Below are 20,531 nucleotides of genomic sequence, written 5' to 3' on the forward strand. Positions count from 1 at the left end.
TGGGGACAATATATCAAAAATATTAAAGCTGTTTAAGTATATGTGTATCATGTCACACCAGAAAACTCTTTGCAAAGATATTAGAAATCCTAAAATGTTAGTCCACAACCTCATCCTACTAGTTAAAGGTTTCCCACCTACTGTACAAGCAACAAAAATAGAACTGGCATTCGGGACCCCATTAGAAGTTTATTGAAGCTCTGTGAGGTTGGAAAGCTTTTAGGAGTTCAGTATAATCATTCAGTACAATGAAAAAAATACTTCAAAAGATTTTCCCTTTGTATGCAATTTCTATGACTGATCTCCAATTTACAACCTTATGCTGGACCTAGAAATTGAACTAATCAATACAATTATCTTTCTGAAATCTCTTTTGTTAACTACAGTAGTTCACAGACCAGAAAGGATGATTGAGATTCCCAGATAGTAAGCGCTGTGGCAAGATTCAGCTAGGTTGAAGGGCTGGCATTAGAAATGGGCATGATATGGGCTCCGACACAGTGTTTTGAGGAATTACAAAAGTTAAGTAAACCTTTTCCTTAAAACTCAAAGCAATTATCCTCTAATTAGTCATCCCTCAAATATATCATTTCATAGAAAATGACACAAGCAAAGCATTTATCAATTCATGAATAATGAAAAACATCATCCCATGAAATTTCATAATCTTAAAAGAAGCAAACTCACATTTCCAGAAACTTCCAAATCATCCATAATCACTAATTTAAAAGAATTCCACTCACTTTTTGTGGCTGAAAAAATTCTTAGTAATTTTCTAATGCCATGATCTCAACAGATGAACTAAGAGGAAACTGAGAAAAATTATTCAGCTAATTTAAGACCAAATCATACTTGCACATGAAATAGTTAAATAATTAGAGCAATCTATTTGTATATTAATTAACTTCACTAAACATATTTTCTTTGTGCGTGGAACAATCTTTGGTAAATTTAACATTAAATATGGAGGGGGGGCATTTTCCTAGTGGTTCAGGTGCCTGCATCCCATATCAGAGTCCCTGGATTGGACTCCTGGCTCTGGTGCCTGATTCCAGAGACAGTGGTGATGGCCTTCATCACTCAGTTCCTGATACACACGTGGGAAAGCTGGATCAGGCTCCCAGAGCCTTAGTCTGGGATCCAGAGATGCTTGTGGCTCTTTGGGAAGTGAACCAGCACATGGAGGCTCGCTCTCCTCTCCATCAATCCATCTCTCACTCTGACTCTCAAATAAATAAAAATTTTTGAAAAAAATGACTGTTCTAGCCATTTGGGGAGTGAACCAGCAAATGGAAGATCTCTCTCTCTCTCTCTCTCTCTCTCTCTATATATATATATATATATATATATATATCTGTCTTTCAAATAAAAAATAAATATAAAACATTAATAATAAAAGAGGAAGTTTTAAAGAGATATGACATATACTGTGTGTTTCTTTTGTTGATAACCCCTGATGTCAGAAATCCACTTAGGAAGCAAAGCCAAATTTGAAAATACACAGAGTATTACCAATTTGAAAAGTCTATACATTTTTGCTTAGATAGAGTTCAGCCAACCAATATCCTCAATTAGAAAACATACTGATATTAGGAATTACTAAGAACCTAATTCTCCCAAAAATGCCCTGGAGTGAGTAACCTTCTTAATGGTTTACACAGTCCCCATATCTAAGGCTGTTCGTAAGTATTTATTTGGTTTGTGCCAAGCTTTGTGTTGTCTGCTGTAAAGTGCATGGTTCTTAGACACAAAGCAGCTGACGATCAATTTGGGATCAATACACCACTATGTATGAGTCACACTGACAATTACGTGATAAAACACTAACTGTGCACAAAAAAGAAACAGCATTACATAGTTAGAATTGTGAATTATCACGCTATTGTAACGTACTTTATGAAATAAAATCATGAGTAAGTCCTCTACATTATGATAGTACTTTCTAAATGGAGAAATTTGGTAGCAAAGAAGAAAAGTTAATTTGTTATTTAAAAAGAAAAAAGGATGATCAGGTAAATAATTTCCACACTTTAGACTTTGCTGTGTCTTCAACTAATCCTTTCTCATGCCTTAAATGTCATGTTTATATATAAACATTACAACACTCAGGAATGGGTAAGTTCATGGAATTTTAACATTTTGAAGTTGGAAACATATTGCTTCCTGCAGATAATACTCTGATTAGCATTTTTTTCCCACCAGAATTGAGAATGAAGATGTACAAACCAGGATGACCTATCCCATGGGAAAACATTCCCAGCAACTTACCATTTTTCAATGAGCATTTCAGAAGTAGATAGAGAATCCAGTCAGCTGATTCTCTAAACTTATATAATGTTGTCTTAGTTCTTCATTCCCAGATTAACTTAATATTATCTTTTTTAAAAGATTTATATATTTATTTGAAAGTCAAAGTTGCAGAGAAAGAAGGAGGGACAGAGACAGAGACAAAGGTCTTCCACTGGTTCACTCCCCAGTTGGCAGCAGCGGCTGGAGCTGAACCAATCCGAAGCCAGGAGCTTCTTCCAGGTCTCCCACGCGGGTGCAGGGGCCCAAAGACTTGGGCCACCTTCTATCGCTTTCCCAGGCCACAACAGAAAGCTGGATCAGAAGTGGAATAGCTGGGACTTGAACCTGCGCTCATATGGGATGTCCGCACTGCAGGCGGCAGCTCTACCCACTACACCACAGTGCCGCCCCAAACTTAATATTATCTTTTTTTGTTGTTTTGTTTTGACAGGCAGAGTGGACAGTGAGAGAGAGAGACAGAGAGAAAGGTCTTCCTTTGCCATTGGTTCACCCTCCAATGGCCACCACGGCCGGCCCGCTGCAGCCGGCGCACCTCGCTGATCCGACGGCAGGAGCCAGGTGCTTCTCCTGGTCTCCCATGGGGTGCAGGGCCCAAGCACTTGGGCCATCCTCCACTGCACTCCCGGGCCACAGCAGAGAGCTGGCCTGAAAGAGGGGCAACCGGGACAGAATCCGGCACCCCAACCAGGACTAGAACCCGGTGTGCCAGCGCCGCAAGGCGAAGGATTAACCTAGTGAGGCGGCGCTGGCCAATATTATCTTAAAAGCACCGGATTCTGTCCCGGTTGCCCCTCTTCCAGGCCAGCTCTCTGCTGTGGCCCGGGAGTGCAGTGGAGGATGGCCCAAGTCCTTGGGCCCTGCACCCCATGGGAGACCAGGATAAATACCTGGCTCCTGCCATCAGATCAGTGCAGTGCAGCGGCCGCGGCGGCCATTGGAGGGTGAACCAACGGCAAAGGAAGACCTTTTTCTCTCTGTCTCTCTCTCTCACTGTCCACTCTGCCTGTCAAAAAAAAAAAAAAAAAAAAAAAAAAAAAAGTAAGTCTGTGTTAAAACAAAGGGTTCTTCAAAAATTTCATGGAAAGTCTGTACTATGAAAAACTAAACACAGATTTCAAAACATTTTTCTACCATAACAATGTTATCTTTTAATCCCACTTTCCCATGAAGTTTTTAAAGGACCTTTATATTTTATGATGATTCTGTACAAAATTTTCCATCAAAAGATGGACATTTTTCCACTCAAGAGACATGCAAATAGTGTGTGTCTTTTAATACATGTAACTGTAGAGGGCTCCCAAAGGAAAATTTGTGGTTTTCTTTTTAAATTAAAAAAAAAAAAAATCCTTTGAGGTGGGTGTTTAGCCTGCTGTTAGTATGCCTGGATCAGCACCTTGCTCTAGCTCCTGATTTTAGCTTCCTGCTAATGGAGACCCTAGGAGGCAGAGGCAATAGCTCCAGTAAATGGGTTCCTCGCACCCATGTGGGAGACCTGGATCAAGTTCCTAGATCTCTGCTTACACCTGGTCTTCTCCCAGCCATTGCAGGCGTCTGGGGAGTAAATCAGTGGATGAGGGAGCTCGCTCTTTTCTCTTGCCTTCTCTGTTTTCTTTCTCTCTCAAATAAATAACATTTTTAGAGAGTACATTTTAAAAATCCCCTACCCCTATTCTTATGCTAAGACTGAAAAAGGCAGTGTTGCAAGTGGTTGAGAACTATAGTTTAAATGGTGCCTCTGCCTTAGCTTATTTTTGATAAACAGAACCTTGCTTATAGCCATGAGATTCCTTGAAAACCCTCAGAAGGAAGCAGCCCTGCCTGCCTTGGCCTTGTTGCTCTTTGCTCCTTGAGCTTCTCCCACATCCTTCCTTGGCCAAAGCGAAAGCCAGTCGGCTAGAACCTCGCCAGCCACTGTATGAGCATTAGAATAGCGAGGCAGAGGAATGGGAAGTTAGGAGTCTGGGTCCATGATGGCCTGGTGCAACAGCTGGGCTGGACTGCATCTGACTCTCTTGAATTCTGGAACAAGGACAGACTACAAGCTACTTTCACCGGGTTTCTGTTGCTTGAAGCTAAATGTAATTCCTTAATGACAGGGTCCCACTTATCCTGTGCTCCGGGATTGCTTCTCTCTCCCTCTCTCTCTCCTTCTCTCTGTTGGTCAACTCACTCATCTGTAAAATGAAGATAATGGTGATTCTCAACTCAGAGGACTGCTCTGATAATTAACATAATCCATCTAATACACATAAAACAAGACCTAAGTGTTTAATAATAACTATTTATTATTACTAATCTTATTGAGCTACTCACACTGTAAGTGAACAGCTCATTCATTGTTCAAAACTAGACAAAAGTGAGCAACAGGGTGTGGCATACAGGCAACAGAGGGTTTTTTTTTTATTAAATCATAGCCACCATTCAAAAAGAGGACAGAAAATCAGAGAGAAGCAGTGGGGAGGGAACTGTGATGGTTAAATTTATGGAACTCCATTCCATTTGGACAAAGATGTGCCATCTTCAATCAGATCTTTAGGATCTGAGAGTCAGTTCCAAGAACTTTTTTTTTTTTTTCACAAAACTTAAACATATTCTCTGGTTGTTTTTCTGGCTCTGTTTATGAGTTTCTTATGGCTGTGCTTACATCTATTGTTTTGGAGAATAAAAACTAACAAGCTCCAGGTGGGCATTTGGCACAATAGTTAAGACTTCACTTGGGACATTGATATTCCATATCAGAGTGCCTCAGTTCAAGTCCTGCCTCTGCTTCCAATCCCAGTTACCTGCTAATGTGCATCTGGAGGGCCGTGGCTAAGGGCTCCAGCAGTTGGATCCTCACCACCAGGTGAGTCTCATGTTGAGTTCCAGGCTCCTGGCTTCAGCCTGGCCTAGCCCTGGCCGTGGTTGGCATTTGAGGCATTGAATGAGAGGATGGAAGCTCTCATTCTTTCTGTGTCTGTCTCTCCCCTCTCCATCTACCTTTCAAACAATTTTTTTTTTTAATACAGCTAATACACTCATTGTAAACTCACAAGGATCTCCACGAGACTAGGGTTTGTCTTTTCTATCTACCAGTGAGATCACTTAAGTGACAGTCCAAGAAAACATAACCTGATGTATGGAGTCTCCTCATTTTGTGTATAATCTTTCTCATTTGGGTCAGAGAAACTACAGAGGAAAACCTTGTGCTTTACAGTAGAAATATCACTACAGATCGGCAATCACAAAAAATCTCCAAAGTTTTTGGCATTTCTCAACTACTGAAAAGGAAGAATCACAGAAGAAGTGGACCTTAATGCTAATATTAGAGGACCCTGTATTCAAATCCTGTAAGGCAAACCTGGAGCAGAAAGGTTGGATGGGATATAACAGAAACCCTTTGCTTTTTAGGCTCAGAATAAAAAGAGGACTTGAGGGCTGCTTCCTATGTGGCCTCAGTAAGACAGGCAGCCCTGAATTTATCACACAGTCAAGTGAAGTAGGGAGAGAACAGTACAGATGCGCTTGTGCAGAGGCCCAAGGTCTGAAAGGCTGTGATGTCCTCTCTCCATCCCAGGGTGTGAAAGGTGGTCAAGGGGCTGGAGACAGGAGCCACAGCACAGCGCTATGCCCAGGACATGAGCGATGGATGCCCAAGATTAGATGCCACAATAGGACATTTGTTCAACTCCTCTGCTGCAGAATGAGGCAGGCAAGTGCTGAAAAGTAGAGATCACTTCTCACCTTTTCTCTTATCCTTAAACAGCTACACATATCAATATCCGTGTCCCAGCACCAAAATGTCAGATAATTACTTGGTGACCCACAATTAAAGCATGCTGCAATTTTCAGTCCTAACAGCCAAGTCTCTCTGAGTCATACATTGAACCAATTAAACTTAGAATCTCTACGTCTGAACGGATGACTTCTAACGTAAAGGGTGAAAGCTCTTGCCCTCCACATCCAATCATAGCACTGTTTGGTAAATGAGGGGGAGAAGTTCAACTGAATGGCTTGGACCAGAGCCCATCCCAGCAGATTGTGCTGGGTAGAAATAACACTAGTCTGTCTAGGTAAGATCAGTGCCAATGGTTCCAACTAAAATTAGAAAAAAGGAGACAGTACCTTGGCTCAGGCTTATGTTGGAGACAAGACTCTAATTCCTGCTGAAGCCAAATGATGGCAATTCAGTTCCTGCCTGCCAGTTGCAAATCCCTACACTACCACTGCAGTACTAGGCAAACGATATTTGCAATCCAGCACACTTAACATCAGAGGTGATTTCTTAGATTAGTCACTTAGAAGGTAGCTACTCAAGGGCTGCTAACTCTAAGGTACACATGTATTTATGCTAACAGAAGAAGTTAATTTCTACAGCTACAGGCAGACTGTTGAATAGAAAAAAGTAGACCCCTATAAATGTGAGATGGATAAAGGACATTCTACACTTACCAATTTTAGAATATGGAACAAAACAAAAACCGAAGGACAAAATGACCCCAGTCCTTCCAAAGATCATCATCAGAAAGATCCCCAAACACTTCTCATGCATTTCAACAAATACGAGTGTGCTCTAATCTCCTATGTGTCAGGAGGCACCATGCCATCGTGGGAAGAAAACTGGGCCAGGAATCAGGAAATCTGGGTACTTTTTCTGGCTCTGTCACTTATTAACTGTGTAAAATGATTCAGAATTTAACCTCTCTGTGCCTCAGTTTCACGCCTGCAAAATCAGTGACTTAGATAAGCAACATCCAGAGCTTAGTTTCTGCACTGCTCTCTCAATCCTATCACCGATTTGATTAAATTTTGAATTTTGTATGATTTTTTAAAACACATGCTGATATTAAGATTTTCATAAATACAAATGCTGGGTTTCTTACAAAATATATACAAGGATATTTCAAAAATTTCATAGCAAAGGCAATTAAAAGATACGTTTACTTTGGTGCAAAAAGTACTCAAAATCCATCATAAGGAGGATCTTGAAAAAGTTTACGGAAAACGTCTGTTTTGAAAAAAATACATGTGATTTCACATGTGTTTTATGCCAAAATAAACTTATTTTTCAATCTCATTTTTCCATGAACTTTTTAAAGTACTCTCCTATGTGTGTGACTGATTGAAAGAGACTGGTTCTAATGGTAAAAAAAAAAAAAAAAAAAAAAAAAAAAAAACCACTTTTCTGTGATTTGATTTATTCTACAATGGCAGTGCACAGGCGAATAGACAGGGACAATATTTGGTGTTTTTGCAGATATTGTGACATTTTTAGTAAGTATCAAAGCCATGGAGCCAATCTTACATTACTGGAAGTATTCTTCAGGCAAAGCATGCATTGTCCCTGGACAGAGAATCTCTTCCAGCGGCCCAGAGTGATTCAGGAAGCTAACGCTCCGGGACCGGTTCAGGTGCTGATGAGACTACGCACTCAGAATTCACCCGAAGTCCTCTGCCATCATTGAAAGACAGTTTTCATTCTATCTTGGTATGAAAATTCTAATCTTGCCCCTAACTCCACCCCCAAGATTCTCAAGCAATCCACAGAATTTTATTCAAATCACCCTTATGCTCAAAATGCTAATCATGGTCTCACGAGAGCACTGGAACTGGCTTGCTGCTCAAACATCCTTTGGATCTGACTTCTTGCATTGGTACCCACGCCGGGACCTGGACTTCAGTTTCCCTAGGCAGTGCTAGGCTGTTTGAGAACTACCTGCACAGAAGACAATGGATGACATGGTCAGGAAGATTACCAGTTTCCTGACTGCTGGCATCTCAAGCTCTGGTTTTATTTCTGGCACTAACTTTAGAGATTCTGGGCAAGTCCTACAATCTCTCTGTTAAATGCTATTGATTCTGACACATCTTGAGTACATGCACTATAAGAGCTTTATATTCCCACGTCTGGCAAAAATGTTTCTACTTCACATCTTGAACTAGTGTGGAAAGAAAAATTTATATTTTATCCTGTTTTAAGTCAAAGACCTCTTTGAAAAACTAATGGGATCAGTTAATTTGTGCTCTTTTCTCACAAGAAAAATACATACAGCTCAATAATCTTATACACAAAAATGTCATGTAATTTTAGGAAGTACTCTGTTAGTGAAAGAAGTTTCATGAACTCAAGTGAACACTGGTTTAGAAAACAGATCTTTTTGGCCAGCTCCGTGGTACAATAGGTTACTCCTCTGCCTGTGGTGTCAGTATCTTATATGGGTGTTGGTTCTAGTCCTGGCTGCTCCTCTTCCAATCAAGCTCTCTGCTATGGCCTGGGAAAGCAGTAGAAGATGGCCCAAGTCTTCGGAACTCTGCACCCGCATGGGAGAACAGGAAGAAGCTCCTGGCTCCTGGCTTTGGATCGGCACAGCTCCAGCCACTGCAGCCATTTGGGGAGCGAGCCAAAGGAAGGAAGACCTTTCTCTCTGTCTCTCCTTCTCACTTTCTGTAACTCTACCTCTCAAATAAATTAATAAAATCTTACAAAAAAAAAAAAAAAAGGAAATCTTTTCTAACTTTTTAGCTGAATGGAATTGGAAAGCTATAAATCTGTGCTTCTTTAAAGCAGGTAACAATATCTATCTCTCTGCTCATCTCTTCTATCTATTGTAAACCTGACATTTTTTAACATTCATACATGAAAACAAGCTGGTGGAACACGGAACTCTGCTACTGTGAATTGCTGCTGATCCTTTACCCTAGTTTTCTGATGCTGTCACAAAGTATTAGTAAGTACTAGCCTACCGCACTGGCCCACAAGCCTCAGGTGGCGTCAGTCACCTGACTTTGTTGTTAAGTTCATCTGCCCACAGACACTGGCCAGCTGCATTTGCACTGTGCCCCTCCTTTCTTTTTAGCTTTGATTTCATAACTCATCTCTTCACACATACCGATGGCAATTAACATACTACTAGCTCTGCTTTCCCTCTACAGAAGTACTTTTATAACCTGGGGTTTCACATCTACCCCAACACACTTGATCCTTCATTGGCATTAAATCTTGCTCTTCACGAGTGCTTCTTAAAATTATTTTGGGGCTCCAAACTCATCTCTGCTCTCCTCCACTGGTGTGAATAATTAGAAACCATATTGCTAAAAGCAGTATTCCTATTTTATTGGCAAATATACTAGCAACATATAAAAGCATGGTAAGTACCCTCAAGGCTTACTCTGTGTGTGCCAAGAGCCAGTTAACAGAATCAGACCCAATTCACTATGTTACAAACCTATTACTCTCCTGCAATTTTTCCCTTCTTCCTTCAATCCAGCAACATTACCATTTGTATATAGTAAATGCTCCTCTTTATGGTAACAAAGAAGAATGACAATGCTTATATACATTTTATTTAGAGCATGTATTTAAATTTTTCATTTCTGAATTTAACATTTTATTATGAAGTAACTTCAGGCCTGACAAAAATTATAAAAATCACACAAAGGGTTTCCACATATCCTTCACCCAGTTTCCACATGTATTAACATCTGAGAGAACCACAGTGCAATGGTCAAAACCAAAAACTTAAGATTGATGCAACACCTCTAGCTGACTGATAGCCCTTACTCAAATTTCAACAACAGTCCTAGTGTGTCCTTTCTTGGACAATAAGCCAATATCTAGTTGTCACATTTTCTTAGTCTGTCTCTCTCTGGGACAGTTCTGCAACTCTCCTTGATTTTTCATAACTTTCACACTTCTTAAGACTACGCCCAGTTATTTTGTAGTACGTCACCTCAATCTGAGTTGTCTGATATTTCTTCATAATTAAATTATGTGCATTTGGTGGGGGGACAAGAACATGATAGGAATTGATTTTTGTGCCTTTCTCAGCAAGTCACATGATCTGATATGTCTCATGGATGGTTTGATCATTTGTCTTAGGTGATGTCTGCTAGGATTTTCCACAAAAATTATAACTTTCTCCTTTGGAATTAGCAAGTAAGAGGATATTCTTCGGTACTGTGGAAATACCCTATGGGTCATTATATTTTCTGTTACTAATTTAACATCCACTTGATGAGTCTTCTCTGAAACAATTATTACTGTTGCTTTTACTAAATGGTAGTTTTTCCATTCCTGTTATTCTTTTTTCTTTTATTAATTTGCATTTTACTGTTAAGAAAGACCACTCCTTTCTCCTCTGTTTATTTGTTAAGTAACTGTTACAACAGCATGAAGTCAACTGAGTGTAATATACTACTCTCAGACTGCTTTCTCAGGTCAATGTCCCAGATCTGGCCACTGGAAGCCTCTTGAAGCAGGTTCCCGTGTACTTTTAACATGTTTTTCCAACATTTTTTTACTTTGCTTCCTTTATAGCAATACAAGATATTCCAATTTTCAGCATGGACTTCTTCTGGTTCCAGCCTACGAATCAAATCATCCAGTTTCTCTAAGGGTTTCTGGTTTCTTTGGCAAAGAACATAACCAACACCAGGATCTTATCACCACTGGGATGCTGCTGCTTCCAGACTCTATCGCAAAGAATGAGGGATACACACATGTTAATCGACACATGCACACCCTTATTTCTTTGTTGCATCTATTATTTAATTGATATCTCGGATCTGGTCCAAAGAGTAAGATTCATATCAATCCTACCCATTCTTTCACAGTGACAAAGACGGCTCATCACCCACAATTCTAGGACCTACTTAAAGGACTTCGACAAATGCTAAGTCTCACCCCTGTGAAAAACTGAATCATTAACCCGTATCTTTGAAAAACAAATACTGTGACTGCAGTATAGTATTTCTTTTTTGCTTTTTTGGTTTTTGGTTTTTTAAGCTTAGAGTCTAAATTCCAAATATTGTTTGCCCAAACTACTTAGGTTCACTCCCCGCCCCATCTCCTTCATGAGTGATTCCTATGAATATAGTTCAGTTTACTTGCTATGAGGGTTCCTCAAAAGAGTCACAGAAAACCAGAATTAAAAAATAAGTCGCTTTGGTGCAAAATAGTTTGACATCCGTGCATATCCTTTTCATAATATTCTCTCACAAACTTTATAAACACCTCTCAAAATTTTTGCATTTCACTTAGAGTTCTCAAAGACTCCAGGTTATTTTAATCAATTACTTGCTTTTTTGAGTTTCTGAAACATTATCCCACCAACATACATTCAGATACATCTCTGAATCCATTCTATTCCACTGGCGTTCTCTTCACCCCTCCCCTAGGCCCAACTTACATAAGTCAACAAATTCATGAGTTTCTAGTTTATCATTCCTATTTGTTGATCCCCATTAGCAGGTACATGGTGTTTTCTTTTTGTTCTATACGACATTTTTAATCTTTTTTTTATATGGTAATGCAGCCTGGAAATCACCTTGCCTGTACATTCTTTCCACAGCTGGCTGGGATCCCATTGTTTGCAGGTTAAGGATTGAGCTATGCTGTCATGCATGAGCACGTAGGGAGTTTTTAATATGTCACAGTTAGGAACAATGCTACACTCAATAACCTGGAGCATATGATTTTCATATTGTTGAAGTTATGCCTTGAGGATAAATTCCTAGACATGGGGTTGCTGGGTCAAAAAGATTTGTTTGATATCACCAAATTCCTCTCTAAAAGCTTCTATCACTTTGCAGTCCTATCAGCCAAAACGGGAGAATAATAGGAGATTTTCTACTACCCCCCAACTCAGTTTAGCAGAGATGCTAACTAGCATTTGAGTGACTAATCAATGCTTACCTTGTCTCACTGCTGATGGATACCATCTAACAACAGTTCTAACAATTAAGGACAAGGTTTTACAGGAACAGAGAGAATGAGCTAGGGCAAAACAGAAAATTACTCTTGAGAAACAAAAATGGTTGACTTTGATCACGAGAGTGCAGATGAAAACTAACAGCGTGGTGTCCTGTCTTTAAAATCTGAACAAACCGCAAGAAGATTTTGCAGTCGTTTTCCCCATGACCAAGATGACGCTGAGCCTCCTCTGCATCCCCCAAGAGCCCTACCTGCACTACAAGTGGCAAACAGCACTGAAGTCATTGGCTTAAATGTCTGTTTTGCACTGAACTTTTCCGTTTTGAATTAGGGACCATATAAATCAATCTATTTGTCCCAGCTCCTAGCACAATGTTCATCCTATAACTTCCCCTGATAACATGTTGTCAGTAACTCGTTGAAATACAATCAACCATTCCCCCCCACTTACTCTGTGCTGGAAGCCATCCCAAATGCCTCACACGCATCTCCTCATTTCATTCCCATAACAAACCTGAGAGGCTGGTCTAATTACTACCCCCATTTTACAGCTGTGGAAAGACAGTCCTAGGGAAGACTACTAATTTGCCTATGGGGGAATAAAAAAGAGCTCGGATTTGAGTGGGATTTGAACTGAGGTCTCACATTTCAAAGCTCATGCAGCTTTGCTTCTAACCAGAAGTCAGAGGACAACAGGGGCTTTCAGGCATCACACTTACTAGAGGCAGATTCTCACTCTGCCTTCAGTAAGCCAGAGCCAATTCTAAGGAAGAATGGCATGTACTGTGTCACCACTAAAAAAGAAAGAAAAGGTGTTGATTTTAATGGATTCCAAATAGATTCTTAAAAAGCTTTCTGAGCATGGCAAACAAAGCACTGGCTCTCCCGAAACACGTGCACATTTATTATACCGTTGTGACTGCGGTCTGCGGACCCTAGGAAAAGAGTGTTGGAAAGACGGAAATGTGATTTCCTTTCTGACCGCAAAGGAAAAAGAAAAAGGTCTTGTGGCCTCCTGCTCTAATTTGGGTCTGGAGGTCAAGTCTACAGTTCCCAGAACTCTATCACCAGCATGTTACATTTCTATAAAAGTGTTGCAGAATTTGACACTTTATCCAAACACGTGATATCAGCTGTAAGACACATCTACATCATACCTGGAACCAATGTGCCCTCATTTCGCATGTAGCTGAAAATAAAGCCCCACTTTTACTCTTAGAAATGACAATATCACATTATTTAGATAAGTGCCACGAAATCATTATTGAAATTCTGATAGCATTTGCCTTACTGGTAAAAGAAAATTACCTGTAATGCATAGTTTAAATAATTACTTTTAAACAAAAGCTGCTTTTCTGCATTGCTTATTTATCTTTAGCGACCAGCTCAGCAGGGCTATGTGTTTTATTAAAATTGCCTTCAGACTGCTAATGGCAGGGCGTCTGTTAGCACGGGGAAAGTGATGGCAGTTTGACTCCTATTCCTAATATTGGGAGTTAGTCCAGACACTGAAGAGCCAGAACTCCGCTGTGCATTTGACTATGTTATCAACACTTTCCTTGCTAATGATACTAGTGACAGCATTTCAATATGATGGGTCAGACCTAAATGGGAAAGCTTATAATTGTGCTTGAAGAACCAAAGGAACCTCCCCACCCCCCATCCTTTTTTATCAGCAGATCGGTTGGTATTAAGCTTCATGACGGGGAATTATTTGGTAAGCTTCTGTTCAATATTGTTTTTTCCTTCTCCACCTTCCACCTTGAATGGGGAGCCTCCATCAGCACCTGATAGCTGTTCCTTCAGCGAATGACAACTGAAAGCTTTCCTGTGGTGTGACTGTGTGCCAACTACCCAGCAGAAGGTCACACTGATGACTTCCCTGTGGCTTTTATTTTCCCCAGGGAAATCCACAGCCAGGGCTGACTGCTTGCCAAATCCGCTGAGTGCTAACAACCCAGCAGTGCTAAGAACCCCCCATCTTTCTTGGTGGGAAGCAGTAAGCAACTGTGTTGAACACCTGTGTCAGCTCCTGTTCCTGGGGACACCCCAGGCAAGCACTCAGGCAGTGTTCAGAGAAAGGGCTTCTCTTGTCTAGCTGGCACTTCTGCCCAAAAACTTCTCAGTAGTCACATGATCATAGTTAGGTTTGGCAGATCTCTACAACACCACCAGAGTATTTAACTACTGTAAAGAGAGAGAGACAGAGATGGAGATGAGTTAAATCATTTGTGAGTCACACATTTTTCTATAAGCATCCAAAGGAAGCCAGTCTAATGAGTCTTTCCTGTTACTGTGTAAGTAAAGGCAACAGATCCTTTTAGAGTTCTTCTCCCACTTGAGGAAGATGTAGACTGAGATGTGGATGGACAATCAATCCAAATCAATCCATCTTTTCTCTGTAACTGACAAAGCAGACTGTGCAAAGTTAAATAGGTGGAAATGCTCATCAAGAAATGAGATGGAGGAAAGTCAAGCTACATTGAGAAAGACTGTCCATCACACACTAGGAATACATGGGTGAGTATACAAGTGGTTCTTAACTCTTCACTAAACAGGACCATCTTCCAGAAATGCCTGTATTCCACTATGTAAATAAAGCCAGCTTTAGCGCTTACAGCCTGCAGCCCTGCCCTCTGTGCATAAGAAAGTAAACATAAATGGACAAAGCTGATGAAGCAGTGGGATCAATGTTCAAAACTGAGAATCTCTTTCATTTCTGTTATCCCACACGATCTTCTCCAAAACCGCACATGGCATTCAGACCCCTTTCAGGGTATTTTATCAGCCTGGATGCCCTTCCTTCTCAAGGGAGCCAACTTTCACCACCAAGCAGAAATTCACTTCACCGCCAACCCCCATGCCAGGTTTCCTGGCATGACATGGCTCCTCAATCCATCAACAATGGTATTTCCAATAAAAAGAATTGCAAAACACTTCATGGCCCCATACCAGATGACCAGTAAGTCATAAAAGACTATTACTTGTTGTCATTTCTATTTCAGTTCCTTAAGGTTGATCCCTTACTACTCCATGGTGTCCTGAAGCCTTGCCCAGTACTACACTGAATTTCTGCTTCTATCTGTTTCCAGCTGTTAACACCTCAGTCCTGATGACTTTAACTTCTTGGTTGATGATTTAGAATACAGAAGAATTTTCAATAAAAATTATATTAAATAATCACACAAACAAATGGATATATATACTTTTACATGTATATTTTAATAGTAAAAATGGTGGGAATACAAGCTTAGTTAACAAATATCAGTATAACACAAAGTGAAAAAGCAGTATCAACTGTGTTTTAAAATTCTAAGTTGATGAACATAGCAAATGTGATGATACTTTATGTGGGTGCAAATTGTCATGGGCATAACAATTTGTATTCCTTACCTGTAAGGCAACATCATGTGGTAATTCTACATCATGCCAAGAAACAAAGATTTAGTTCTGTCACTTGTGTTCCATCTGATAATGGATGGCAGTTTAGGCTTATGAAATAAGTGGACTGGAACAAAGCTTTTTACCTCTTGAGACCTATGAGATGTTTGTCTTTCCTTCTTGATTTTGCTTCCAAATATACAAAACCCAAATAATCATTGTATTCAATTTAAGGTCCACATTTCCATCAGAGTTGGTAACAATGAATATCCACAACTTTCAGGTTCCATTTCATTTATTTGCTTTTAGTGTTGAGTGATATTATAAACTGAATATTTAGCAGGATTATCAGAAAATTCTTTATGAAAACAACACCCCCAAAGTGGCTCTCAACTTTGCAAGAATCAGTGCAGACATAATTACAAAATTACTTGAACAAAATATTCAAATACAGCTTTTTTTGGGGGGGAGGGGGGCTGTATTTTTAGCTAATAGCAGAGATTTGAGCATATGCCCTATACTCAAAATTATCTTTTCTTTATACTGGGGCCAGTGATCTCTCAGGATATACACCAACAAAAATCTGTCTAAATCATAAAATTCACGCTGGAAAATAACAAAATCTCAAAGTATCCAGTGTGAAGAACTTTAAGCTTCACTTCTGTTGGAGTACAAAATTTTACTTGCAGAGATCTAATAAAACTGTAGGACAAAGGCATTGATCTCTGTGTAATGAGAACAGAAAGGCCACTGGTAGCTGTTCTAAATGAGACGTGGATGTGAAGGAGCCGAGATAAACTCCAGGGAACGATGGGAGGGGTAACACGGGGCGAGTAACAGAGAAACAAAGTCCCCACCGTCTTCTGTAAACAGCAAAGCAATAGTGGTTGTCAGAGTTGTAATCACTGATTAAGACAACTGAGAAATGACCTTGAACTAAGAGATGAACACAACTCGCTACACATATAATACTGAAAACAGAGGCCAGCCTGGCTCCAGCTCACTGAGGAGTGTGACCAATAGCAAAACTTGCTCCCAGGAGACCTTTTGACTCTCTAGAACTTTCTGCTTATACAGACATTGTCTGTTTTAATTAACCTTTGTTGTATACATGGTAGCCAACATCTCAGAGTTAAAACCCGTGTTAGCAACCAGATGAACTTTGAATCAGAGTGTCAAGAGCTTGTAGAGATGGACTTGAGTAGAGTATTCAAGAAGGAAGGACGCTCGACTTTTAGGACTCAAGTGTTTTCCTACTACTGCATACAGTTATTAACATTTTATATGGTTTAAGGATTTAATTCTGGCGAAGTCATCCAAGAGTCTCATTTCAGAACATTTTATACAACATAAAGAGTAATAGAAATCAAGGTGCTTGTGTATCTTACAAGGTGAAAAAAAATTATCTTCTATATTTTCAAAGTTTCTTTAAATTATTTTTCATTTTCGAATCCTAAAAGGAGAATAGCTACATACTAGGCTTTTTATATAGGGGTGTTAGAAAGGATTTGTGAAACTGAGAATATTCCCCAAGTAAGCATATATAAGAAATAAGCAACTAACAGGAGATTTAAGAAGTGCAACATTGATGGCAGAAAGATTAATAAATGATAATGTAAATGTCCTGACCTGCTGGGTCTTCCAGGCCAACCAATCCTACTCTGATGTCCTGAATATTATCTATTTCTTCCAACACTAAAAAGAAAAAAGAGAAGGACAAAAACTGTTAAATAGAAATCACAGTAATTCTAAAATATTCTGGTGAAAAAAATTAAACATCAAAAGAGTTAAAGATTTCAACTGCAAAATTTTGAAAGAAATTTTAAATAACTTCATAGTCGTTTTTTCTAGACAAGATTCTTAATCATACAGTAGTGTGTGACTCATAGGACTGTGTCAGTTAATGACTGATGACTGAATAATTAACTAAAAACCCAATTTTCATTAATGACATTACAGGTTATAATGACAAGTAAAATGTAAAAATATGATCCATTTATTTTTGAGCTGTATCAAGTCACTTTTAAAATCTTAAGCATTACTAATTCATTTATATGAACCTGTACGTATGTGTATAAATGTATATGCTAAAGATATATTTATACAGAATGTTCATGGGTCAAGCCTTAGTGAGATGGACAAGTATAACCATTTATAGAGTCCATAGTGATTAACTTAAAATATACTTAACCATACGACAATACTTACAGCTACAATAACTTATGAAAAAGAACACTTCTAGTGGGTACTAACCTGATTAAATATGTATTTATTAGCACTTATAAAAACAGGGTGCTAGAAGGTACTAAGATACTAAGAGTTTTCAAGGTTAAAAACAACAACCAAAAGAGCAAAATAAAACCATAAACACTCAACTTTTTTTCCCCTAGAGACATCTTTTATTTAAGAATACAAACTTGATGCATTTCTTAAGTACAACTTTAAAAACATAGTGCTTCTTACCACCATACCTGCCCTCCCACACCTCTTCCATTCCCAGCCTTGTATTTTACTAAGATCTATTTTCAATTAACTTTATATACAGAAGATTAACTTTATACTAAGTAGAGTTCAATAAATTGTATGAAAAAAAAAAACTGTTCCTCAACAGTTAGTCACTGCATCTCAAAGTTGAATTCACTTTTTTTAAGCATTCTTTTTCTGAGAAACTTAATTAACTTTAAAGAAGAATCCAAGAATGATACATCTTTCGCAAGCACTTAGACCTAACTATAACTTATGAGAAGTAAGACTATCCTCCACATAATACACTAAAATGAAGTAAACCTATGAGAAGAAGTTTTACTATTTTTTATTTTTTTTGAAGTTTTTTTTTTTTTTTTTTAATTTATTTGACGGGTAGAGTTACAGACTGTGAGAGAGAGAGACAGAGAGAGAGGTCTTCCTTCCATTGGTTCACTCCCCAAATGGCCGCCACAGTGCCAATCTGAAGCCTCCTCCTGGTCTCCAACGTGGGCGCAGGGGGCCATCCTCCACTGCCCTTCTGGGCCATAGCAGAGAGCTGGACTGGAAGAGGAGCAACCAGGACTAGAACACGGCGCCTACATAACAACTCTTTGAGGACAGAGTTGAGGCAGTCCCTTTATCAGAGCCAGATTTCAGTGTGTTAGTGACAGAGCTAATCATTAGTCCCATTGTGGGGGTGGGTTGTTTGCAAGTCTTTGAAAATTAATCTAGCCTCTTGAAGGCTTATTTTCCCAATCTATAAAATAGTCTCATATGCCTGCCATGAATCTATAAATACAAGAACACATATAGTTACTTTACCATTAACTTATTGTTGATTTTTTTAATATGGAACAATTTTTGTAAGGGGAAGTTCATTAATTACTTTTTTTTTAAATTTGGGCCCCCAAGATGACTATAGTCTATGGTTTCCAGATGTTTAAGCATTTTTAAAGACTTTATTTATTTATTTATTTGGAAGGCAGAACAAGAGAAGAAGAGACAGAAATCATCTTCCACCTGTACTTCAAATGTCTGCAAAAGCCAGGTCTGGGCCAGGTCCAAGCCAGGAACCAGAAACTCCATCCTGGCTGGCAGAGGCTCAAGTACGTGGACCATCTTTTGCTACCTTTCAAGGAGCATCAGCAGGAAGCTGGATCAGAAGCACAGCATCCAGCACTCAAACTGGCCCTCCAATGTGGGATGTTGATGTCACATGTAGCAGCTTAATTCCCTGTGTCACAACACCAGCATTTAGTAATGCTATCTGGGGTCATGCAACAGGCTTTATTAAAATTGAATAAATAAAATGTATGTTCATCGTTTTGCTCTTGGATGCTCCTATATTATCAAATTATATGGTATTTTGAAAATAATACGTCAAGCCAGCGCCGCGGCTCACTAGGCTAATCCTCTGCCTTGCGGCGCCGGCACACGGGGTTCTAGTCCCGGTCGGGGCGCTGGATTCTGTCCCGGTTGCCCCTCTTCCAGGCCAGCTCTCTGCTGTGTCCCAGGAGTGCAGTGGAGGATGGCCCAAGTGCTTGGGCCCTGCACCCCATGGGAGACCAGGAGAAGTACCTGGCTCCTGCCATCGGATCAGCGCGGTGCACCAGCCACGGCGGCCATTGGAGGGTGAACCAACGGCAAAGGAAGACCTTTCTCTCTGTCTCTCTCTCTCACTGTCCACTCTGCCTGTAAAAAACAACAACAACAACAACAACAAAAAAAAAAACTTCAAAATGATAGCTGCTTGATAACAGAACTCTGCTCCTGGAATACCAGTCTAGCAAACTAGAGGCACAAACTGAGAAGTGATCTAGGACTGGGCAACTTGCACAGCTTTTGCTTGTTAGTTTATAGAGGATTTTCAAAAGCCTCTGTAATTTTGGGTCAGTCCAAGAGTAATTAAATTATTTTAAAGCACATAAAACAGTAAAAAAAAAATACACACCATAACTAAGTGGGATTTATCTCAAGAATATGAAGTTGGTTTAACATCTAACTAAATAATGCCACGACCACTAATTCAACTACCTCCACACATGCTGAGAAGTATTTCACAAATTCCAATACTGTTTCATGATAAAGACACTCAACAAACTAGACGGAGAAGGAAATTTCCTCAAGCATCTAAAAAGCATCTATGAAAAATCCAACCATAGCACTTGACAGTCAAAAACTGCTATCCTACTAGACTGAGAAAAAGGCAAGGGTGTCTTTTCACATCACTTTATTCAAGTTATTAGAGATTGTAATCAGATTCATTAGGACTGGAAAGGCATCCTGACCGGAAAAAGTAAAACTCCAGTTGTGCACTACTCAACATTTCAACAAACTGCATATACCATAAAAGTCCCATCCCATTATACCGCCTAGCGATGTGATGTTGTAGTTGTCTTGCCACGTCTAAGTGTGACGATATCCCAAAACAACACAGCCATCTACAGATGCATTACGCATATTAAGCAATGCATGATTGTATCTATTTATAAATAGCATTTCTTTTTACAGAAAACTAATTCACTAAAAAACTATAAAAATTAATAAGTTCAGAACAATTGCAGGACAATCAATATATGGAAAAATTAAACATATTTCTGTTTATTAACAATGAATATCCTGAAAATAGAATTAATAATTTCATTTGTATTAGAAAATAATACTTAGGTGTAAATTTCATAAC

At 39.4% G+C, this 20,531-nt stretch overlaps 1 protein-coding gene across 14 annotated transcripts in view; it reads right to left on the minus strand.

Annotated features, from left to right (window-relative positions):
• Positions 1 to 20,531, minus strand: part of SOX5 (SRY-box transcription factor 5) — a 1,100,247-nt gene that overhangs the window by 713,629 nt on the left and 366,087 nt on the right. For all 14 annotated transcript variants that reach the window (XM_089304672.1, XM_089304666.1, XM_070049491.2 and 11 more), the window contains exon 5: positions 17,012 to 17,077. The gene's annotated coding sequence lies outside the window, so the exon portion shown is untranslated. The remainder of the gene's footprint in view (positions 1 to 17,011; positions 17,078 to 20,531) is intronic.

The sequence above is a fragment of the Oryctolagus cuniculus genome, chromosome 9 (genome assembly GCF_051225735.1).
Source record: "Oryctolagus cuniculus isolate XC-2025 breed Fujian yellow rabbit chromosome 9, ASM5122573v1, whole genome shotgun sequence".
NCBI classification, from domain to species: Eukaryota; Metazoa; Chordata; class Mammalia; order Lagomorpha; family Leporidae; genus Oryctolagus; species Oryctolagus cuniculus.